This window comes from Kogia breviceps, chromosome 7 (assembly GCF_026419965.1).
Source record: "Kogia breviceps isolate mKogBre1 chromosome 7, mKogBre1 haplotype 1, whole genome shotgun sequence".
Classification (NCBI taxonomy): domain Eukaryota; kingdom Metazoa; phylum Chordata; class Mammalia; order Artiodactyla; family Physeteridae; genus Kogia; species Kogia breviceps.
The window spans coordinates 37,663,978-37,685,861 of NC_081316.1; the positions used below are offsets into that span (position 1 = coordinate 37,663,978).

At 41.5% G+C, this 21,884-nt stretch overlaps 1 long non-coding RNA gene and 1 pseudogene across 2 annotated transcripts in view; one reads left to right on the plus strand and one right to left on the minus strand.

Moving 5' to 3' along the window:
* The window catches only part of LOC136794492 (uncharacterized), a 142,510-nt gene that overhangs the window by 85,385 nt on the left and 35,241 nt on the right, over positions 1-21,884 (minus strand). The window lies entirely within an intron of this gene.
* The window catches only part of LOC136794555 (mas-related G-protein coupled receptor member X3-like), a 29,139-nt pseudogene continuing 19,524 nt past the window's right edge, over positions 12,270-21,884 (plus strand).

Consider the following 21,884-nt stretch of genomic DNA (forward strand, 5'->3'; position numbering starts at 1 on the left):
CAGACGAGAAGAAACAGACAATATGAATAGACATATATATTAAAGGAATTGAATCAATAATTAATAACCTTTCAAAACAGAAAGTGCCAGGCCCCGATGAGTTAACTAATGAATTCTACCAAACGTTTAAGGAAGAAATTTTACTAATTCTCTACAGTCTTATTTGGAGGATAGAAGAAGAGGGACTACTACCTAACTCATTCTATGAAGCCAGCATTGCTCTAATACCAAAACCAGACAAAGACATTACAATAAAAGAAAATTACAGACCAATATCTCTCATGAGCATAGATGCAAAAATCCTCAACAAAATGTTAGCAAAGAGAATCTAAAAAGGGCATTAAAAATCATGCACCATGACCAAGTGGAATTTATTCCAGATATGCAAGGCTGTTTCAACATTTGAAAATTAATTAATGTAATCCATAACATCAACAGAGTAAAAAGGAAAAATCACATGATCATTTCTATAGATGCAGAAAAATCATCTGATGAAACCCAACACCCATTCATGATAAAAACTCTCAGTAAACTAGAAATAGAGGGGAATATTCTCAACTTGATAAGGACTATCTACAAAAATTGTACAGCTAACAGCATACCTGAAACTTTCCCACCAAGAAACTTGAAGCTGTCCCACTAAAATCAGGTACAAGGCAAGGATGTCCCCTCTCACCATCCCTTTTCAACATTGCTGAAGTCCTTGCTAATGCAATAAGGTAAGAAAAGTAAATAAAAGTATATAGATTGGGAAGGAAGACATAAAACTGTCTTTGGTTGCAGATGACATGAATGTCTATACAGAAAATCTAAAAGAATTACAAAAGAAAAACCTCCTAGTACTTATAAGCAATTATAGTAAGGTTGCAGTATACAAAGTTAATATACAAATGTCAATTGCTTTCCTATACATCAACAATGAACAAGTGGAATTTGAAACTAAAAATATAATATTATTTACATTAGCATCCTCCAAAATGAAATACTTAGGTATAAATCTAGCAAAACATGTACAAATCTATATAAAAAACTACAAAACTCTGATAAATGAAATCAGAGAACTAACTAAATAAATAGTCCATGTTCATGACACAATATTGCTAAGATATCAGTTCTCCCCACGTTTACATATAGATTCATCAATCATTTCTATAACACAGGTCAGTACTCAGAACTCAGGTACCCTGACTCCAGATCCAGTGCTTTCCCAGTCCAGCATTCTGCAGATTCTGTATCCTACATGCAACCCTTGATTTCTAAATGCTGCAGTGGGGTTTAGCTGTAGGTGAGGGCTTCCTCAGCTAGAATGCAGGGTAGTGGAAGGAGGCAGAAAGACAGTGTTGTAGCCTATGCACCAGACTTTGATGCTTTGATGTGATGCCACAAACTTAGACTGAGGGTTCTTATGAGAGTCAGCCCTGTGAGCTGTGATTTCATCAACTGTATAGCTTTGGCTGAAAATGTCCATCATGAGGAGCCTTGCAGAGAAATTTCAAAATAACTTAGAGCTGGATGCTTAATTTCAGTCCCTGCAGCCCACACTGAACACACTTGGCTGCAACATTCCTCTGTTATAACACTTATAATATTGTACTGTAATGATTCATTGTATGTCTCCCTCCTCCACCACACTGTGAGGTCTTTAGGGAAAAAAAGCATGTCTTTGAATCCATAGTGCATGGGACTGGACCTGCAATTTAGAAGATGCTCAGTGACTATTATTCTCAAGTAGCTCCCACCTGAACCCAGGTTTGTCCAGCATCTTGAAAGAATGGCTCAGTCACCAGGTCTCCTTCAGGCACCTCCCGCTTAAGAGGACAGAGAGTGTCCTCTGGAGTTGGTCAGTGTGAGAAAGGTGCTTCCCTTTCATTGCAGGTCTGCTTGCTGCCTCTGGAGAGAAGAATGGAGGAAAGGAAAGGGTTTGTTCATGAGTTGCCTTCTTTCCAAAGCCAGTGATGGTTTTTCCTCCTAGATTCACCTTAGGGTGAATCATGCATGATATTCAGGAGTTTTCTTCAGGAAGAGAGAAAAGATATGAAAGTCCCTCGTGGCATATTTTGGGAGGTGTCATCCACAACTGCATGAATTCAACAAACATTATCTAAACCTACCTGATAAAGCACTATGCTATTTCTTTATAGAGCAAACACCTTTTACGTAAATCTCTGGTTAATAGAATCTACCTGTTTAACCAAGCCTGTCCATTCCATTCAGAAAATATATTGATTGATGTCCAGTAAACGCTGAGTCCTCAGGACCATTCACTGATTATCTAGTACACCTGGACATTATACCACTGTGTTATCTGCTTCACAGGAACCAATTGGGCCTGTTTCCAACCCTCCTTATGCCAGTTGGACTTGTTCATGTAATTATCTAATTTATCGAAGTACAGTATAAATCAATGAAATATGAATATGTAAAGAGAATTATACTTTTGATGAAAACTAATATGCATGCTTAAAAGGGCAATAAAAGCTAGTCTCAAGATTATTGTAATTTAATTAGGAACGAGCCTGACAACTATACAAGATTAAAAAAATATTAGCCATATTGAAAAATATCATCAAGCAGAATACTATACAACATGACGTTCAGATCGCTAATAAATCCAAACTGCAAATCATAGACAATGCTGAATGAATGTGCTTTCTGCAAGAAAGAGCAGAACTATACCTTATGATCCATAATCAAAGGAAAATCCTTCTCTCTCCCTTATTTTGGTGAATGAATGCTAGGTTAAAATAAAATATTTCTATTACAAATGTAGACTTTTTAAATAATTTCCCTTTAACAGACCATTGCAATTAACCTATCTACTGCTACTCTTGAAGATATCATTAAGCAGGCTTCCCATAGCAGATTCACTCAGTCATTATTCTGTTCTTTTTATAAATAATAACTGAAGATCTTCAATGTTCCAGCCCCTGTGCCAGGCACTAGAGGTTCAAAGACAACATATTCATCTTCAAGGAACTCACAGTCTGTGGAAGGAAGGAGCCTAGTGTGGGACAGGCTGCCATACAGTGTGATCCATGCTATCATAGAGTTGTTTGGGAGTCAAGGGTGCTCAGAAGAGGGGTCATTTAAAAATCCTAAGTTGCTTCCATCCTGAAGAAGGATGTCACACCCAACTGCCCAGGTAAAGCATGGCAGTATGAATACAGGTGGCTCCCATGATGGACAACATCCTCAGCAAAAGGTTTACAGTTGATGAAATCATTAGACTCACTGTGCTGAATCTTCTAACAGCCTTCAGTCCACACTCTGACATCATACCAGTGCATAGTGCATGAAAACATTTTTCAAGTAGAATCCCTGCAGGTGCTAAGGCCACAGGCATTACACCTCTACTTATTCCCATTACCCTATATTCCAGCAGAGGAAGTCCTTGCCTCCAGCCAAGTCCACCTCAGCATCCAAATATCCTGGGATAGGCAGGAATATAGAACCTGCAAGTGCTAGGCTGTGAAGAACACTAGACCCTGGAGTCAGGGAACCTGGATTCTCATGCTAACTCCATGAGCAACTTGGGTCACAAGCCCATCCTAGGCAACCCAAGCAAATATTGAGGTAATAGGATTGCACCAGTCTGAGTTTTATGACATTTGTGTTTGGGTACCTGTCTTCAGAATAAGGTGGTAGGGTTTGACTTCACTGTGGACATGGACTGAAGGTAACTTCAGTTGTAAGTCAGGCAGCCTCAGAAGTTCATGTCTCTACACTCTGACTATAATCATGAGCATACACTCTTCTCATCTGAAGGTATATTTGGCAGCTATCTGGAATTCAGGAAGGTTGCTTAATGCTCTCTCTGTATGATCGTAAGGCATGTATTAGACACCAATATTGTCAATGTACCAAGAGATGAGATTTGGTTCTTGTTTTCCAGGAGCTTATAGTAGAATATGGAAGAAGGGATCTTATACACACCTAACATATTGTTATAATTGGCTCTGAATTCTTCCAGGATACAATCACAGAGATGGGGAGCAGAGAGGGAGAAGGTCTCATTAATAAGTATGTACGTGGTGGCAAGTGGATCAGGGAAGGCTTCTTGAAATACTTGGAGTTTGAATCAATGATTCTACAGTTTACCAAGCAAGTAACCTGTGCCACTTTTGCCAGCCACTCCAACCTTTTGAGGTAGGCAAGGAAAGATAAACAGGATCTGGACAGATGGAAATGTTAGAAAAAGCAATTCATAGTGGCATTGCTAATAAAAGCACAGAGGTTGTTTAGAAAATGGTGATCAGTATGTAAATAAGTTTTATTCCCTGTGACACCCCAGGTATTTGGTCAAAGTTGCTAGATCCCTCTTAAGAAGGGTCACAAGACTGGAGTGCTGTGAGCAATAAGCAATGTCTCTCATGGCCTTGAAGTGGCAGAGGTTGGCATAAGTTTTGCCAAATTAGTTGGAGTCAACTCTACAATATTGTTAAGTCCAGAGAGAGCCAGCAAAGTTACCCCAGCAGGACAAGCCAAAAAAGCAAGTCCTGCTCTCCTGACCTTCCTCCCTGGAATATGTCCAACCCTCCAGGGTCAGAAACCACAGCTAGAAACAGTAGGAAGGTGGAACAAGGAGAAATGTGGGGAGCAAAAGAGGGAAGCAACAGAATGTACCCTCTTCTCTCCTGCAGTCTTTTTGCCTGCAAAGGTCAAATTGGGAGCAGGGGAGATGGTTCATCTTTAAACTGAATTTGATGTTTTATTTCTCATATAAAAATTGAACTCAAAGTTTTAATAACTTTGATATGGATGATGGTGTAAGAGTTGGTAACCAATTATCAGAAATCTCCTACTTAAATTCTGCTTGTCACTTGTATCTTTTTCAAAATGTAGTGTCTATAGTATCTTGATATTTAGAGCAAAACTTCTGTTTTAATATCCTGTTACACACATGAGAGAATAATGCATGTCATCTTCAGAAGTTCTGAAGAGATCAATGAGAGAAGAGATGCAGGTTTGGGGCTCCAGATGAATCTGTAACATTTTATTTATTCACTTTTAAGGAGAGATTGGAAACAAATATGACAAAATTTTTATATATGCTTAATTTTAACGGTGAGTATGTGAATGCTTATTAAATTATCTTCTGCCAGTGCACTTGGTTTATAGATTTCTCTCCAGCATAACCCTGTCCTCATTCTGTGTCTTCAGTATCCATGTAGGTAGTCAATCCAACAAACTAACCTTTCAGTTTTTTTTAACTTTTCATTCTGAATTAGTTATAGACAAATGTGTTGCAAAAATAGTACAGAGAGTCCTGTGGACCCATAACCAAGCCTCTGCCAATGGTGACATCCTCATAAATAAAGTACATTATCAAAACCAAGAAACTTTCCTTAGTACAATAAAATTATCTAAACTACAGATCTTACTCAGATTTCACCCATTTTTGCATGACTCATTTTTTATGCCACTATGTTTAATTCTAGGGCATTTTATCACATGCATTATATTGTATAACCACCATCACTTTTAAGATATGAGACTGTTTCTTTACCACAAAAAAAATCCCTTCAGCTATGTATTTATAGTCACACCCCTTCCCAAACCCCTAGCAACCACTGATATGTTCCCCATCTCGATAATTTCGCCATTTCAGAAATGTTATATAAATGGAATAATACACTATCAAACCTTTTGATTTTGGATTTTTTTCATTGAGCATAATGTCCTCAAGAGCCACCCAAGTGGTTGTATGTTTCAACAGTTTGTTGTTGATTTTTTAAAATTGTTGAGTAGTATTCCATGGTATAGATATACTACATTTGGTTTCAATATTCACCAGTGGAAGGATATCTAGTTTGTTTTCGGTTTGGCCATTATAAATAAACCTGTCATGAACATTTGTACATAGGTTTTTATGTGAACAAAAATTTTCCATTCTCTAGGATAAATGCCAGGAATAGATTGCGGGGTTGTATGGTAAGTGTACGTACAATTTTTAAAGAAAATCCAAAAGGGTTTTCCTGTGTGGCTGTACCATCTTACACTCCCACCAGCAACATATGATATGAAAGATCCAGTTTCTCAAATCCTTATCAATACTTGAAACTATCAGTATTTTTTATTTTAGCCATTCTAAGAAGTGTGTCTTATGTAGTGCCATTGTGGTTTCAATTTGTACTTCCCTAATGGTGAGGAACGCCGAACATCTTTTCACGTGTTTATTTGCCATCCATGTAAGCATCTTCACTTGATGTGCCCATCAAGTCTTTTACCCTGGTTGAATCTGACTCCCACTAACTCCATGCCTGTTGCCAGGGAGCTGAGAATGGGTGAAAAACAACATCCAACTATGCAGTGATTTCAATTTCAATGTATGTCCACACACCTCAGGTATCCACTTGGCTCTGCTGAGTGATTATGTAATGTTTCCATAATTACCCTCTCTCCAAGGGAAATATTTCACACCATCTCTCCCCTGAAATCTCCTCTTCACTCTTTTATCACTCTCAGATGATGCTCTGCTGAAAATTTCTCCATCTCCTGACACCAAATCTATCAGCCAATCTGCCTCTGAGCTCATTTCTCTGCCTTTCCTGTCATGCCAGGGAACAGTTCTGCACACTCCTATCCTAAGCCATCCTCTCCCCCTGTGTGCCAGTTCCCACCCCGCTCCTACACAGAAACGGTTTAGACAATGATTATCTCTCCCACCTGCATCTTCAGTGATCCTTCTCTATTGGATCATCCCTGCAACATACAAACATGGTATTCTATCTCCTGGCTTAAAGACCACCCAGGTCTCCATTCTCTTCCATCCATAGCCTGATTTCTCTGCTTGCCTTTATAGCAAATCTCTTTTCTCTTTCAATCTATTTCTACATCTCTCTCCTCCTCCTTCTCTTCTCCTTTTCCTCCTCTTCCCTCAACTCCCTCTTTCTCTCATCTTTTTACATCTGTCTCCTCTTGGTTATATCATTAAACTTATTTTCCTTGTTTTAAAATTTTATTTTTGAAATAGCAATACATTCATAGTTTTAAAACAATTGTTTAATGCATACATTGAAAATGGTCATTCCATTCCAGGCCTTCAGGCATCTATGCCTTCCCCACAAAGACAAATATGGTTATTAGTTTTTTTAAACCTTTCCAGAGATATTTAATCTAAAACAAGTGTGTATCAATATATTTGCATGAGAAGGAAAAGTATATGTAACACATATTATATATTATACATATATGTATAATAATTAGAATTATTCATACATATGAATATATGTATATATTCATACATATACTTATTGTTCTATGTTCTTTTTTTAACTTGCTATATCTTGGAGGTCCTTCCATATCAGGTTTGTTGCTCTTTTATACAGCTATACAGTATTCCATTGTATGCACTGACCATAATTTACACAGTATTGATAGCCATTTTGGCTGTTACTAATCCTTTTTATTGCAATAATTCTACATTTATGAACTTTGTACATATGTCTCTTGCATATGTACAACTATAATCCTAAAATTAACTTCCTTGATGAGGAATTACAGGTAGAAAAACTATGACACTTTATATATGTTTATATATGTTGCAAGTTGCCCTTCCTGGAAGCTGTATCAATCTTCAATCCCACCAGAAATGTGAGAGTGCCTTGTCCCCAGACTATTCACACAGTACACTACCAAACTACTGGGTCTTTCATATTTCAATGAGTAAAAGATAACCCTGTGTAATTTTAATTTGCATCTCTCTTATTATATGTGTGGTTTCTCATTTTTCTGTATGTTTAAGAGCCATTTTTATTTTCTAGAAATTGTGAATTTGTAACCTATAGTCTTTTTCTTATTGTTTCACTGGATTCAGAATTATCATTTTACAGGAACTTTTACAAATAGGAGGAACTCTTTTTTTGATAATTTAATTTTTAAAAATTTTTATTCATTTATTTGTTTATTTATTGGCTGTGTTGGGTCTTCGTTGCTGCGCCTGGGCTTTCTCTAGTTGCGGCGAGCAGGGGCTACTCTTCATTGTGCACGGGCTTCTCACTGCAGTAGCTTCTCTTGTTGTAGAGCACGGGGCTCTAGGCACGCGGGCTTCAGTAATTGTGGCTCATGGGCTCTAGAGCTCAGGCTCAGTAGTTGTGGCACACGGGCTTAGTTGCTCCGCGGCATGTGGGATCTTCCCAGACCAGGGCTTGAACCCATGTCCCCTGCATTGGCAAGAGGATTCTTAACCACTGCACCACCAGGGAAGTCCCAAGGAACTCATTTTTGATACGAGTTACCAATATTTTCCCAACTTGTTACTTATCTTTTAATTATGATGGTTCATGTCACGGCAAAAATTTTCATTATGTTCTTGTCTTTATTAATCCTTTCCTTCATGTCTTCTGAACTTTGGGCCATACTTTGAAAGTCTTCCCCACTTTGATTTAAAAAGAATTTTCCTAAGGTTTATCCAAGTACTATCATATTTTCATTATTTATTTTTAAGTATTTAGTATACTTGGAGTTAACCAAAAATCATATATAAGTATGTTTCAACTTTATTTTATTTTACATGACCATCAGTTACCTCAATCCCATGCATTGAATACTTCATGTTTTACCCACTACTTTAACATACACCATTTGTCATAAATTTCCATATGCCTTTGTGTCTAATTCTGAGACTTTTCCACTTATAAGTTGTTCTATGTATGGATCAGTACTGCAATATTGTACTCCTTCAGGCTTTATGCTATGTTTCAATCGCCCTCAGTACTCTTCTCTTTCAGAAGATGTAAGTGGGGTTTATATTCTATTATTTCTTCTAACTGCTTCTTTTTGCACAGAGAAACACAGCTGATTGTTTAAACAACAATCTGTGGCTCGTCCACCTGTCCCAACGCTCCCCTTGTCTGTGGTCATGTTTCAATTGGTGTCTGAGGGGTCCAGGAGTCCCATCCCACACCTGCTGTTCTCTCTTACACTCCCTCCACTTAGTCCTTCAGGCCACTCTTCCACAACAACCACCTTGGTGAGATTGGCAAGAACTCCAATCTGTTAATCCAAGGTCAGTTTCTTACTACCTAGCTGCTGCTGACACTACTTACTGACCAATAACTCCATCACTTGGCATTCTGAAACGCTACACTTCCCTAGTTTTCCTCCTTCCCCAACACCTGCTCCTTCTCATGTTTTACTTTGAAAGCAACTTTTATCACACACTAAATTCCCATATGCATTTGTGTCTAATTCTGAGACTTTTGTTCCATTGATCAGTCTCCCTACACATGCTTTGCTGCATCCAATGTCTCTTCCAGATGTCTAATGGATGGAGACCCTTCAGAACCCAAAGCCAGTTATGGGTTTTGCTCTAACTTTCCATATCCTGTTTCCAGTTTGGGATGCTACATGCAGGGGGTCATGGTGCTTCCTTCAGGAAAAGGCAGGAGACGTGGAGCTCTCTACTAGCATCTCTGGGTGCTGGCAGCTCCAACGGTGGGAGATGCAAATGGGGTCAACCAGAACTTCCCTCCCTTCTGATCCACCTCCCCACATTCTCCCCTTCTCCAACCATTCAAATCTGCTGTATTGGAGAGAATGTTGCCTCTTACATTAATTTAGGGAGCAAGGGAGCATGCAGACATTGCTTCCCGGAGCTGGACTGCTGGGAACCCAGTTTCCATTGTTTACTGGCTTTTCAAAGTTCTCTTCTCTTGTGGATCTGGCAGAGCCCCAGGAGGAAACAGCCCAAACTGGTATAACTGAGGAGTGTTTCATGAAGGGGGCTAATGGCAAAGACAGGCAGGGGTAAGGGAAAGTGACAGTGCATGGAGAAGCACCCTATGGCAAGCAGTAGTGAAACGCTGTTTCTACCCCGAGGCTTAAAAGGGCCAGGGAAGGAGCAGTTACCCAGATAGTGTGCGACAGAAGAGGAGAACAGATGTTGGGGGTGGCCTGTGCACCCCCTGATTGTCTCTCACATTCTATGCTCACATGAAGATTTTTTTCCCAGGAGCTCCTCACAAATAATGAACGACGGAGCAGAGAACAGCAGGAAAGCCTGGGACAGGGCTGCAGAAGACCAGGGGTGGTGTTGGGCCTGCTCTTCACAGTGACATCTCGAAAATCCTTTGACTCCTTAGGTCTCACCTTCTTCCTCTATTAAATGAGGATATGACAATAGATGGTCTTTAGGGAACATGCTAGATGCTGGGGATACAATAGTGAAAAACAACAGGCAAGACTTAGTCCTTATGGAGCTTCCAGTTTGATGAGGAAAAAATATATGTCACACCAAAGAAAACAGAATTACAAACTTTTAGGTGCTTTCAGTGGGGATAGCAGAGGTCCTGGTTTTCCTCCCATATCACTTCATGGTCAATCAGGGCTGTGGGATCTTGTTTCTCTGAGAGAGCAAAAGATGGATGATTCTGCCCTTGATTCCTCCCTGGGCCACAGCAGAGGACGTACCCTCTTTCCAATTGGAGGCCTCCTGCCTCCGGATTCCAGAGCAATGGCTGCCTTTGTGAACCAGGAAAGGACTCCTGGATTCTGCTATGTGCTTTTAGTTGGCTTCTACCCACCTTCTTTGTTCCTTATATGATTGGCTTCTCTACCTCTCTGTGTTTCTGGAGTTTGCTTATGTTCGTTTTTTTTAGTTTTGTTTTTGGGTTTTTAGCCACAATACTGACTGCCATCTTGGATTTAACTTGGGAATCACTTCTCTGCTTTCCCCACTTCCACGTGTAATCAACACCACGGTGGTGGTGGGTTTGGAGGTCTGGTCAGAGGTGTGGACCCTGACGGAGCCCTGCCGGGTTCAGATCCACACCGTGTGAGACCAGGAGCAAAACGCTCACCTTTTTTGTGCTCCAATTCCATCCTCTGTAGAATGAGAACAATACTAACCTCATAGCGCTCTTGAGAGGATTAAAGAAGACGATACCGATAAACGATACTCAATCGGCTCTCACTCCCCCAGAGGTGAGCTAGTGCTCTTTCCCCAGGTGAATTCTGCAGGAGCGTCTCTGCATTCCAAGCCCTGTGCTTTTTCCGTTTCCCCTCATAGACTCACAGGCTCGTCCCACACAGAAACTCACTCAGCAAAGCAAACTCTCCGAATGATCCTCCAGGAGAGAGAACGGGAGTAGGTTTGCATTGTGCACACACCCAGCACCCCACTTCACAGTCCCCCATAGACATCCCCAAACTTCAAATGCCTCTTCCTCTTTTCAGTGACACTCAGACCTCATCCTCACTTACTCTTCCTCCCCCGTAGGCATCCCCACCCCAAATCCTACCCCCAAATTGTGCGCCAAAATGATACTAGGTGCTCGCCAAAGCCATGTGGAGTTCTCACCTCAAAGGCACCTCAGTGGCCAATGTAAGTTATTTGGGCACAAATATGTCACTCTTCCAAACGCACATGCAGCTCTCCACAAAAAGAATGAGATTTTCTTCATCTTGTTACACGTGTGTCCTAATGCCCTTAATTATATATATATATATATATATATATATATATATATATATATATATAGTGTTTTTTAACTTTTATTCCAAACCTTGCACTTCATTAGATTCCTCATTTACTTATTCATTCATTCATACACTGAATATTTATTGAGAACACACTGTGTCACACACAGAGCTAGGCACTGGGGATATAAAAAGGGCTCCTGTCTTCACGGAGCTGACGCACTGAGCCATTGCTAACTCACCTGGCCTGGCCAGCCTCACACCTGTCCTAGCAAGAGATCATATTCTTCTCATGTCCCTAAAGCTGGGTCTTCTTTCTCCTCAGTGAATGGGTCACTCTTAGTCATGAGGGTGGCCCCCTATCATCTCTGTGTCTTCCTGATTTCATGCACCTGAGAGGAAATTTCTGGCCCAGGACAGAAGTGATGTTCTGGCCCATCACCCTCTCCTGGACTCTCAGATTCTATCCCATTTACCTTCCTTCTTCAGGAAATTCTGGGGACATGACATAACCTCTGGACAATGCATTCTGGTGGGGGGACTACAGCACGTTCCTATGTCAGTAGAGGGTCCGTGTTGCAGTAGAGAGAGCCCAGGCCTTTGAGTCAGAGAGAACTGGGTTTGAATCCAGGTTCCAGGGCTGTGTGGATGTCAGTAAGTATCTTAATCTCTGCAAGGCTCCAGTTCCCTCCTCTGTAACACAGGGACAGTAATTCCCACGTAGCAGGGTGGCCGTGAGAATCGGTGATCACACAGCAGGTGCTGACATCTTGTTTGTGTCAGAAACCCCCAGCAGAGGGTTTCTGAATTTGGATCCAACCACCCCAGGCTGGGAGGCCGAACTCATACTAATGAATCACAGTGACCAGGCCCTTTCTAAATGTGACGTACTGACCCTGACCCTGCTCTTGCTGAATATCATCTCTGCCCTGGGAGGACTGGCAAGAAACTCAGTTGTGCTGTGGCTCCTGGGCTTCTGCCTGTACAAGATCTTCACCATCTACATCTTCAACCTGGCGAAAGCCAACTTCCTCTTCCTCAGCAGCCAGATTATAGGTTCCCCGGAGACACGCATCACTTCCTGCCACAACCCTACCCCATCGTTCTCAACCTTGCACCTATCTCTGCCTACCTCTCAGGCTTGAGCTTTCTCAGTGCCATTAGCACTAAGGACCACTTGTCTACCCTGTACCCCAACTGGTACCGCTGCCGCTGCCCCAAACACATCAGTTGTCGTGTGTGTCCCTCCTGCTGAGCAACCTAGAAGGGAATTACTGTGACCTGTTTAGGGATTTTGACGATGATTGATATACACTATTTGATTTCAATGTGTCCTTATATTATTTTAATATAGGGATGATCCTGCCTAGTAGTTAGTGCCAACCCCACCATTGGCTTTTTTGTTGGCTTCTTCAGGCGTCAGAGGCAGTGGCGGCTGCCCCTCAAGTTGGTTCTCCAGAGGGCTCTGGAGGACACAACTGAGGTGAAGCAAAGGGGAGAAAGCCTTCCTCAGGAAACCAGGGAGATGTCAGAAGCGGTTTCATGTAGGGATTCTGTATCAACCAGGGTTAAGTCAGAGAAGTAATACTTCTAGAAGATTCTCTATATAATTGTGTAAATATACATATATTTGACCCTACGCAGTTGTAGGTTCTGGTTAAACTGTCTCTGTAAGGCTGTTGTCTGTCTGAGGCTAGAGCTTGAAGCGTGCAGGACAAGTTAGAACCCAGGAGTGTGAGCTAAAACCCATGAGAACCAACCGGAACTTGTGTCAGTCTCTCTCAGCACCGGCAATTTTACTGAAGTCTGCAGAAGTTGGCTCCCTTCATCAAGGAGCTAACCACACACTGGGTCCAGGAGTCAGAGAACCTGCAGGTGTATCCAGGGGAAGGTAGAGCAGCGGCAAGGCCAGCTGCTGCCTTAGGCCAATGAGATGAGCCAACAGAGAAGCAACAACGCACACGAACATCCTGGAGTCCCAGCCCTGACCTTTCACACATAAAAACAATACGGCTGCTGCTTCCTTTCCAGCCACCACAACTTGTGCAAACTGTCTCTTGATGCCCACCCTAAGAGGAAACATACATGGAAGGAAGTTCTGGCAAATGTAGTTCAGCCTAGACAAATGGACACTTTCAAACCCATCACAGTCGATCCCTGTCAACTTGGCACCCATAACCACCTCCCTAAACCATAGTTAATTTCAAATGAAGATAATAAAGCAAAGTCAAGCTTCTCCCTAACATGATGCACCTATCCCACAATACCTGAAATATACTAACCTTTCCCCCAAAAGAGGATACAACTTTTTGTGGATTACTGACCATTTATTTCTCTTCTTTTTTTGAAGTATATTTTCTATCTGTTTTTATTGGGTTGTTTATCTCTTTATATTGATTTGCTTAAGTTCTTCATATATTCTAAATAAAATCTTTTGTCAAATTTATGTATTGGAAATACTTTTCCTCAGTCTGGGACTTGCCTATTTATTTTTAAAATATCTTTTGTTGGGCAGTGGATTTTGTTTTTCATGAAATCTAAGTTATCAGTTTTCACTTTTTATGTTAGTGCTTTATGCTTTCTAAGAAATCTTTGCCTACTCCCAAGGAAACAAAGGTATTCTCCAATACCTTTCTTCTAACAGCATTATAATTTTTGCTCTTACATTTATTAACTTCTGTGCAGAGTTTGAGGCAGGGGTCAAGGTTCATTTTTTTCCCATCAGTTATCCAGTTGTTCCAATACTACTTGTTGAAAATACATCCCCTCCCATTTAATTATTTAGCCCCTCTGTCAAAAACTATACTTATAAGTATGGGACTATTTCTGGATGTTCTGATCTGTTCTATTAGTCTATTCCACGAGTCAGCAAACTACAGTCTATGTGTCAAATAGACAGTTCCTTTCTTTTTGTAAATAAAGTTTCATTGGAACATAACTATGTGTATTCATTTACGTATTTCCTGTGGCTGCCTTTGTGCTAAAACAGCAGCGCTGAGTACTTTTGACAGAGACTATATGGCCTCAAAGACTAAAATATTCACTGTCTAGCACTTTCCAAAATAAGTTTGCTGATCTCTGGTCTATTTTTATTTTACTTTATTATTATTTTTTATCCAGCAGGTTCTTTTTAAACATCTTTATTGGAGTATAATTGCTTTACATTGTTGTGTTAGTTTCTGCTGTATAACAAAGTGAATCAGCTATATGTATATATATATCCCTGTATCCCCTCCCTCTTGAGTCTCCCTCCCACCCTCCCTATCCCACACCTCTAGGTGTTCACAAAGCACCGAGCTGATCTCCCTGTGCTATGCGGCTGCTTCCCACTAGCTATCTATTTTACATTTGGTAGTGCATATACGTCCATGCCACTCTCTCACTTCCAGCTTACCCTTCCCCCTCCCCATGTCCTCAAGTCCAGTCTCTATGACTGCGTCTTTATTCCTGTCCTGCCCCTCGGTTCTTCAGAAACTTTTTTTTTTTTTTAGATTCCATATATATCTGTTAGCATACGGTATTTGCTTTTCTCTTTCTGACTTACTTCACTCTGTATGACAGACTCTAGGTCCATCCACCTCACTACAGATAACTCAATTTCGTTTCTTTTTATGGCTGAATAATATTCCATTGTATATATATACCATATCTTCTTTACCCATTCATCTATCGATGGACACTTAGGTTGCTTCCATGTCCTGGCTATTGTAAATAGTGCTTCAGTGAACATTATGGTACAAGACTCTTTTTGAATTATGGTTTTCTCAGGGTATATGCCCAGTAGTGGGATAGCTGGATCATAGGGTAGTTCTATTTTTAGTTTTTTAGGGAACCTCCATACTGTTCTCCATAGTGGCTGTATCAATTTACATTCCCACCAACAGTGCAAGAAGGTTCCCTTTTCTCTACACCCTCTCCAGCATTTATTCTTTGTAGATTTTTTGATGATGGCCATTCTGACTGGAGTGAGGTGATACCTCACTGTAGTTTTGATGTGCATTTCTCTAATGATTAGCGATGTTGAGCATCCTTTCACGTGTTTGTTGGCAATCTGTATATCTTCTTTGGAGAAATGTCTATTTAGGTCTTCTGCCCATTTTTGGATTGGGTTGTTTTTTTTGATATTGAGCTGCATGAGCTGCTTGTATATTTTGGAGATTAATCCTTTGTCAGTTGCTTTGTTTGCAAATAGTTTCACCCATTCTGAGGGTTGTCTTTTCATTTGTTTATGGTTTCCTTTGCGATGCAAAAGCTTTTGTTCCCTTAGATCCCATTTGTTTATTTTTGGTTTTATTTCCATTTCTCTAGGAGGTGGGTCAAAAAGGATCTTTCTGTGATTTATGTCATGGAGTGTTCTTCCTATGTTTTCCTCTAAGAGTTTTATAGTGTCTGGCCTAACATCTAGGTCTTTAATCAATTTTGAGTTTATTTTTGCGTATGGTGTTAGGGAGTGTTCTAATTTCATTCTTTTACATATACTGTTCTCTGGTCTATTTTTATTTATTTATTTATTTTCTGGTCTATTTTTAAACCAGCACCCACTGTTCTGATGACTATAGCTTTTTGTGTGTGTGTGTGTGTGTGTGTGTGTGTGTGTGTGTGTGTGTTTTAAACATCTTTATTGGAGTATAACTGTTTTACAATAGTGTGTTAGTTTTTCCTTTACAACAAAGTGAATCAGTTGTACATATACATATTTTCCCATATCTCTTCCCTCTTGCATCACCCTCTTTCCCACCCTCCCTATCCCACCCCTCTAGGTGGTCACAAAGCACAGAGGTGATCTTCCTGTGCTATGCGGCAGCTTCCCACTAGCTATCTAATTTACATTTGATAGTGTATATATGTCCCTGCCACTCTCTCACTTATGATGACTATAGCTTTGTAGTAAGTCTTTTTTATTTTTTTGTCTGCATTGGGTCTTCGTTGCTGTGTGCGGGCTTTCTCTATTTGTGGCAAGTAGGGGCTACACTTCGTTGCAGTGTGCGGGCTTCTTATTGCGATGGCTTCTCTTGTTGTGGAGCACGGGCATGTAGAGCACGGGCTCTAGGAATGCAGGCTTCAGTAGTTGTGGCACGCAGGCTCAGTAGTTGTGGCTCGCGGGCTGTAGAACTCAGGCTCAGTAGTTGTGGTGCGTGGGCTTAGTTGCTCTGTGGCATGTGGGATCTTCCTGGACCAGGGCTCGAACCCGTGTCCCCTGCATTGGCAGGCAGATTTGTAACCACTGTGCCACCAGGGAAGCCCTGTAGTAAGTCTTAATATCAGGTAGTGTATGTCCTCTAACTTGGGGGAAGGGGTTATTTTAGCTTTTGCACTTGCATGTAAATTTTAGAGAAACTTCTCGATTGCTATAAAAGTCCTGATGGGATTTTGATTGTGCTGAATCAATTAATTTGGGTATAACTGACATCTTAGAATAAAGACTCTTTGGGGACTTCCCTGGTGGTGCAGTGGTTAAGAATCCACCTGTCAATGCAGGGGACATGGCTTCGATCCCTGGTCTGGGACGATCCCACATGGCAGAGTAACTAAGCCTGTGCGCCACAACTACTGAGTCTGTGCTCTAGAGCCCACGAGCCACAACTACTGAGCCTGAATGCTGCAACTACTGAAGCCCATGCACCTAGAGCCCGTGCTCTGCAACAAGAGAAGCCACTGCAATGAGAAGCCCGCGCACCGCAACGAAGAGGAGCCCCCGCTCGCTGCAACTAGAGAAAGCCCACACACAGCGAAGAAGACCCAATGCCAAAAATAAATAAAATTTCTTTTAAAAGTCTTTGAATTCATAAACATGTTATATCTTGCTATTTATTCAGATCTTCCTTCACTTTTCTCAGCAACTTTTTGTAGTTTCTACCATACAAGTCTTGCAAATTAGTATTTTATGTTTTCTGATGCTATTATATACACTATTTTTTACTTCATTTTTCTGATTGTTCATTGCTAGAATATAGGGATACAACTGAGAGCAAAATGACTGAATAGGAGGCTCCTGAGTTTGGTTCCTCCCGCAGAGGATCAATTCCCTCTGAGAGAAATCCAGAAGTGAGTTGAGTGACTCCTACACATCAGGCAACTGAGAAAATGTGAGGAATTTATTTTTGCTCATGAAAAAGAAGGAAAGAAAAAGAGAAAAAAGATGAGGAGAGCTAGAAAGATGGCAGATGGCTAGTTGGGTACCAGGAAGCATAAAGGGCCAGTGAGAAAGCTCTAGTGAGGGAGGGCTGAAAGGATACTTTAGAACAAAAATGTATAATATTTACACACAGATGATTTGTTTATGTGATATAACATATGGCCTCTTTCCATGACCTCAAATCTTCAATGACGTCTACACCACACTTACAAATATAAACGTGGGTAAGGTTGTGAGTAGAGAGGGGAGTTGTGTGTGTGCACGTATATGTGGGTGTGCGTAAATCAAGTTAGATGAACCTCCCTATGAGAAGATACACTAGAGAAAAAAGGAGACCAGCTATAAACTAGATCCTGGAGACAGAGGTAATATAAGAATGCAAGACCCCAGATGACACCTGGGTCATCCATGGCAGTATAAATTAAACATGGGGGGAAAAAAAGAAAGACACACAGAGCTGGGGACAAAGTGATGCCGGAAATGAAGCTGAAGTGCTGATCATTCAAATTCCTTAGGGCCGTCCATCCAACATGAGGACCAAAGTCTTGTCAGTCACACATTCATGATACATAAATAGGCCATTTCCCAGGGGGACTGCAATTGTACTTTGTACCAAGATCAGATGTACTTTGCCCTCAGGACACTCTCCTAACTCAACATTCTCAACCACATCCTGAGAAAAGACACAAGCATGAGCTTCTGCAATGACTTCTGACACCAACTATCCCGAGTTAGGCCAGACTTCACAGGGGAAGGGCACCATCCTCACAAGACTGCCCTCACTTCAGACACCAGACACAAGTTCAGAGGACCCCTGGCCAATATCACTTTTGGGGCAGCTGGCTAGAAATTCAGTGCTTTGTACTATCCCCTCAGCTTCAATAATTCTCTAGAATAACTCAGAAAACTCAGGGAAGTTCTATGCTTATGATTACATGTTTTTACAGCAAAAGAATACAAATCAGAATTGGCCAAAAGGAGAAGCACATAACGGGAGGTCTGGGACAGTCCCATACATGAAGGTTCGATCCCTCTCGAGAATGCGTCACCATCCTGGCACACCAATGGGTGGTAATATGCAGAGTATTGCCAACTAGGGACGCTCACATGAGCTTCAGAATCCAGAGTTGTTACTGGAGCTACATTATATAGGCAGGATTAACTGACTCATTGGCCATGTGGTTGAACTCAATCTCCAGGCTCCTCCCCCATCCCAGGACTCAAAGCCCCACCCCTCTAATCCCATGGCTGGTCTTTCTGGCTTGGCCAGCCCCCATCCTGAGTCATCTAGTTAGCTGTGTTATAAATTATCCAGGGCTTACCATGAGTCACCTCATTACCATAAACTATCAAGTATGGTGTAAAAGACCAACCATGATTAATAAATACACTGCTATCACTCTGAAAATTCCAAGCATTTAGATGCTACCTCCAAGGAGCCAGGGACAAAGGCCAGCCAAATTTTTATTACACAGCCTCTCATTGGTTACTTCTAAAAACAGGTCTCAATCTAGAATGTTGGTACCAGACTAAAGCACAAATCAGAAAAAAAAAAAAAATCACTCTCAATGGAGAACTGGCTGTTTATGCTGGAACAACTGAATCCCTCTCTCTTTAAATTGTGGGGACAGGGCCTCAGCCCAGCCCCAGGACAGCATCTGGAAAGTGAAGTAGGAACAGAATTCAAGGTTAGCTCAGTGAAGAGTGTGCTAAGATCAAATATTGGCTATAAAGGTAGGGGATTAAGAGGTACAAACTATTAGGTATAAAATAAGCTACAAGGATATATTGTACAACATAAAGAATATAGCCAATATTTTATAATAACTATAAATGGAGCAAACCTTTACAAATTGAATTGCTATAGTGTACATCAACTACACTTCAATTAAAGGAAACAAGATCAAATATTGGCCCCTCATACAACAACCCTTTGTGTAAACTTGGGTTCACCCCTACCCTCTCTGGCTTCAGCATCCCCTTCCATAGAAGGAACGGCTTGGATGACAGAGACTCCACATACCTTCCACTCAGGGATTAGATGGTTCTACACTTTTAGTGCTGGCAGAGAGCCAGATCTTAGAATATGTTGGCAGCTTAGACCTTCTGTTCCTTTGCCTGGCATCCAAGGAGTCAGATTTCCTCTTACTTGTTCTCCATTCTTTCAAGGCAACCCCCTTCTTACACATATACTCACTTCTCCAGTTGTTGAGAGTATCTCTTTCTGGGTGACTACTGGTTCTAGGTTTTATCTGCGAGTTCAAGCTGGATTGCAAATGAAGCACACTCAGAAAGCCATTGAAAGCCTCCTTTGGGGCTTCCCTGGTGGTGCAGTGGTTAAGAATCCACCTGCCAATGCAGGGGACCTGGGTTCAAGCCCTGGTCTGGGAAGATGCCACGGAGCAACTAAGCCCGTGCACCACAACTACTGAGCCTGCCCTCTGGAGCCCGTGCGCCACAATTACTGAGCCCGCGTGCCACAACTACTGAAGCCCACATGCCTAGAGCCCATGCTCCGCAACAAGAGAAGCCACTGCAATGAGAAGGCCGCGCACTGCAATGAAGAGGAGCCCCCGCTCGCCGCAACTAGAGAAAGCCTGTGCACAGCAACGAAGACCCAACACAGCCAAAAATAATTAAATAAAAAAATTTTTTAAAGTCTCCTTCATCTGGTTTCCCCAGCTTCCCTGACCTTAATTTCCCAGGTGATCACAGCCTCCAGTCACTTTATCTGTGCCTCAGCTCAGCCAGTTGTGACCTGTAATAGTTCATCTTCCCCTCTGCATCAAACTAAATTTAATCTGTCTTCATCCTTTATTCTAGTGCAGGCAACAACAAACATTTTCTGTAAATGGTCAGATAGAAAATATCTTAGGCTTTGCGGGCCATAGGGTCTCTGTTGAAATTACTCAACTCTGCCACTACAGCATGAAAGCAGCCATAGACAATAACTAAGCAAAGGGGTGTGGCTGTGTTCCAATAAAACTTTATTTACAAATACAGTTTGTGGGCTGGTTCTGGCGCCCAGGCTGTCATTTGCCAACCCCTGATTTACTGAAGCAGGTTCTCTGGGGATCATGGAACACACATTTGTTTGGGGGGGAAATAATGATAACAGTTACTATTTAGTTGAATCATATGTGTCATCTCATTTCATCCTCATAATCACACTGAGAAATGAGTGGTGGGAACAAGAAAATGTCTTGAGCTTTATTGCCAGCTTGGTATGAGTGAAACTCGTGAATACAGGGAGATCCAGGAGCCAGAGGGCAAGGGCACAGCTGGCATTTGGGCTGATAATAGACAACAACGGTTGTGCACCCAATATGTGCCAGGCACTAGGTACATTGTCCTCATTTCATGTCCACAACTACCCTAAGAGGTGGATGCTAATATTATCCTCTCTTTTTAGACAAAGAACTAGGCACAAAGCATTAACTGAGATCATAGAGCTTTAAGTTTAGAGCCCAGATTTATTCCCAGACAGCCTATGTGCAGAATCCCCAAGGGTCAGCACTATGCTCTCCTGCTTCCGCAACTGTCCTTCGGCTGGACTACACAAAAAGGAAAAAAGTTATAATGTCTAGTCCACAGTAAAACAAAATAGACAACCAAAATTATGTGGTGTGTATGTATTTGAGTGTTTATGTGAGTGTCTGTGTGTGAGTGTATGTGAGCACGTGGGGGTGGGGGGGGATGTTGAATTGACCAAAAGGTAAATTTCAGACACACCATGGAAGAATGGCCAATAGCCTTGAACTAGAAATAGGTGGATGCAAGTCATTGGGAAAAGGAAACAGTGTCCAGGACTCTTTTCTCCCTAGAAATGCAGCCATGGAGGCAATCAGCAAAGGACTGTCATGGGAAGGAGGCCTTGGGTGGAAAGAACATCACAGAGTCTGAGGGCCAACAGTTGGCAGAAACAATGAAGGGCACTTAATGAGATCTTTCGGTGAGACAAGGTCATTCCTCAGAGGACTGGCCTGCTCACTTACAGTCCATGGTATGAATTTGGTCAGCCAGTCTGAGGGTGTTGTACATATGCTTAGAACTATTCTGATGTCCCTATGAGCACAAATAATTGTTGGTCATCTGCTGTATGAAATGTCCATTATTGTCCCCATTTCACAGATTTGAATGCTTGGAGGGAATGAAGCCATATGAAAAGGTAGACCAGAAGACAGAAATGTTCTGGTTACCCTAATCAGATCTGGCACAGTCAAGGTTGCCAGCACCCAAAGCTGTCAGGGGGAAGCTTCCTGTCTCCTGTCTCTTCCTGAGGGTGCGCCATGACCCCCCACATAACCCACCCCAAGGTGGAGCCATAAGT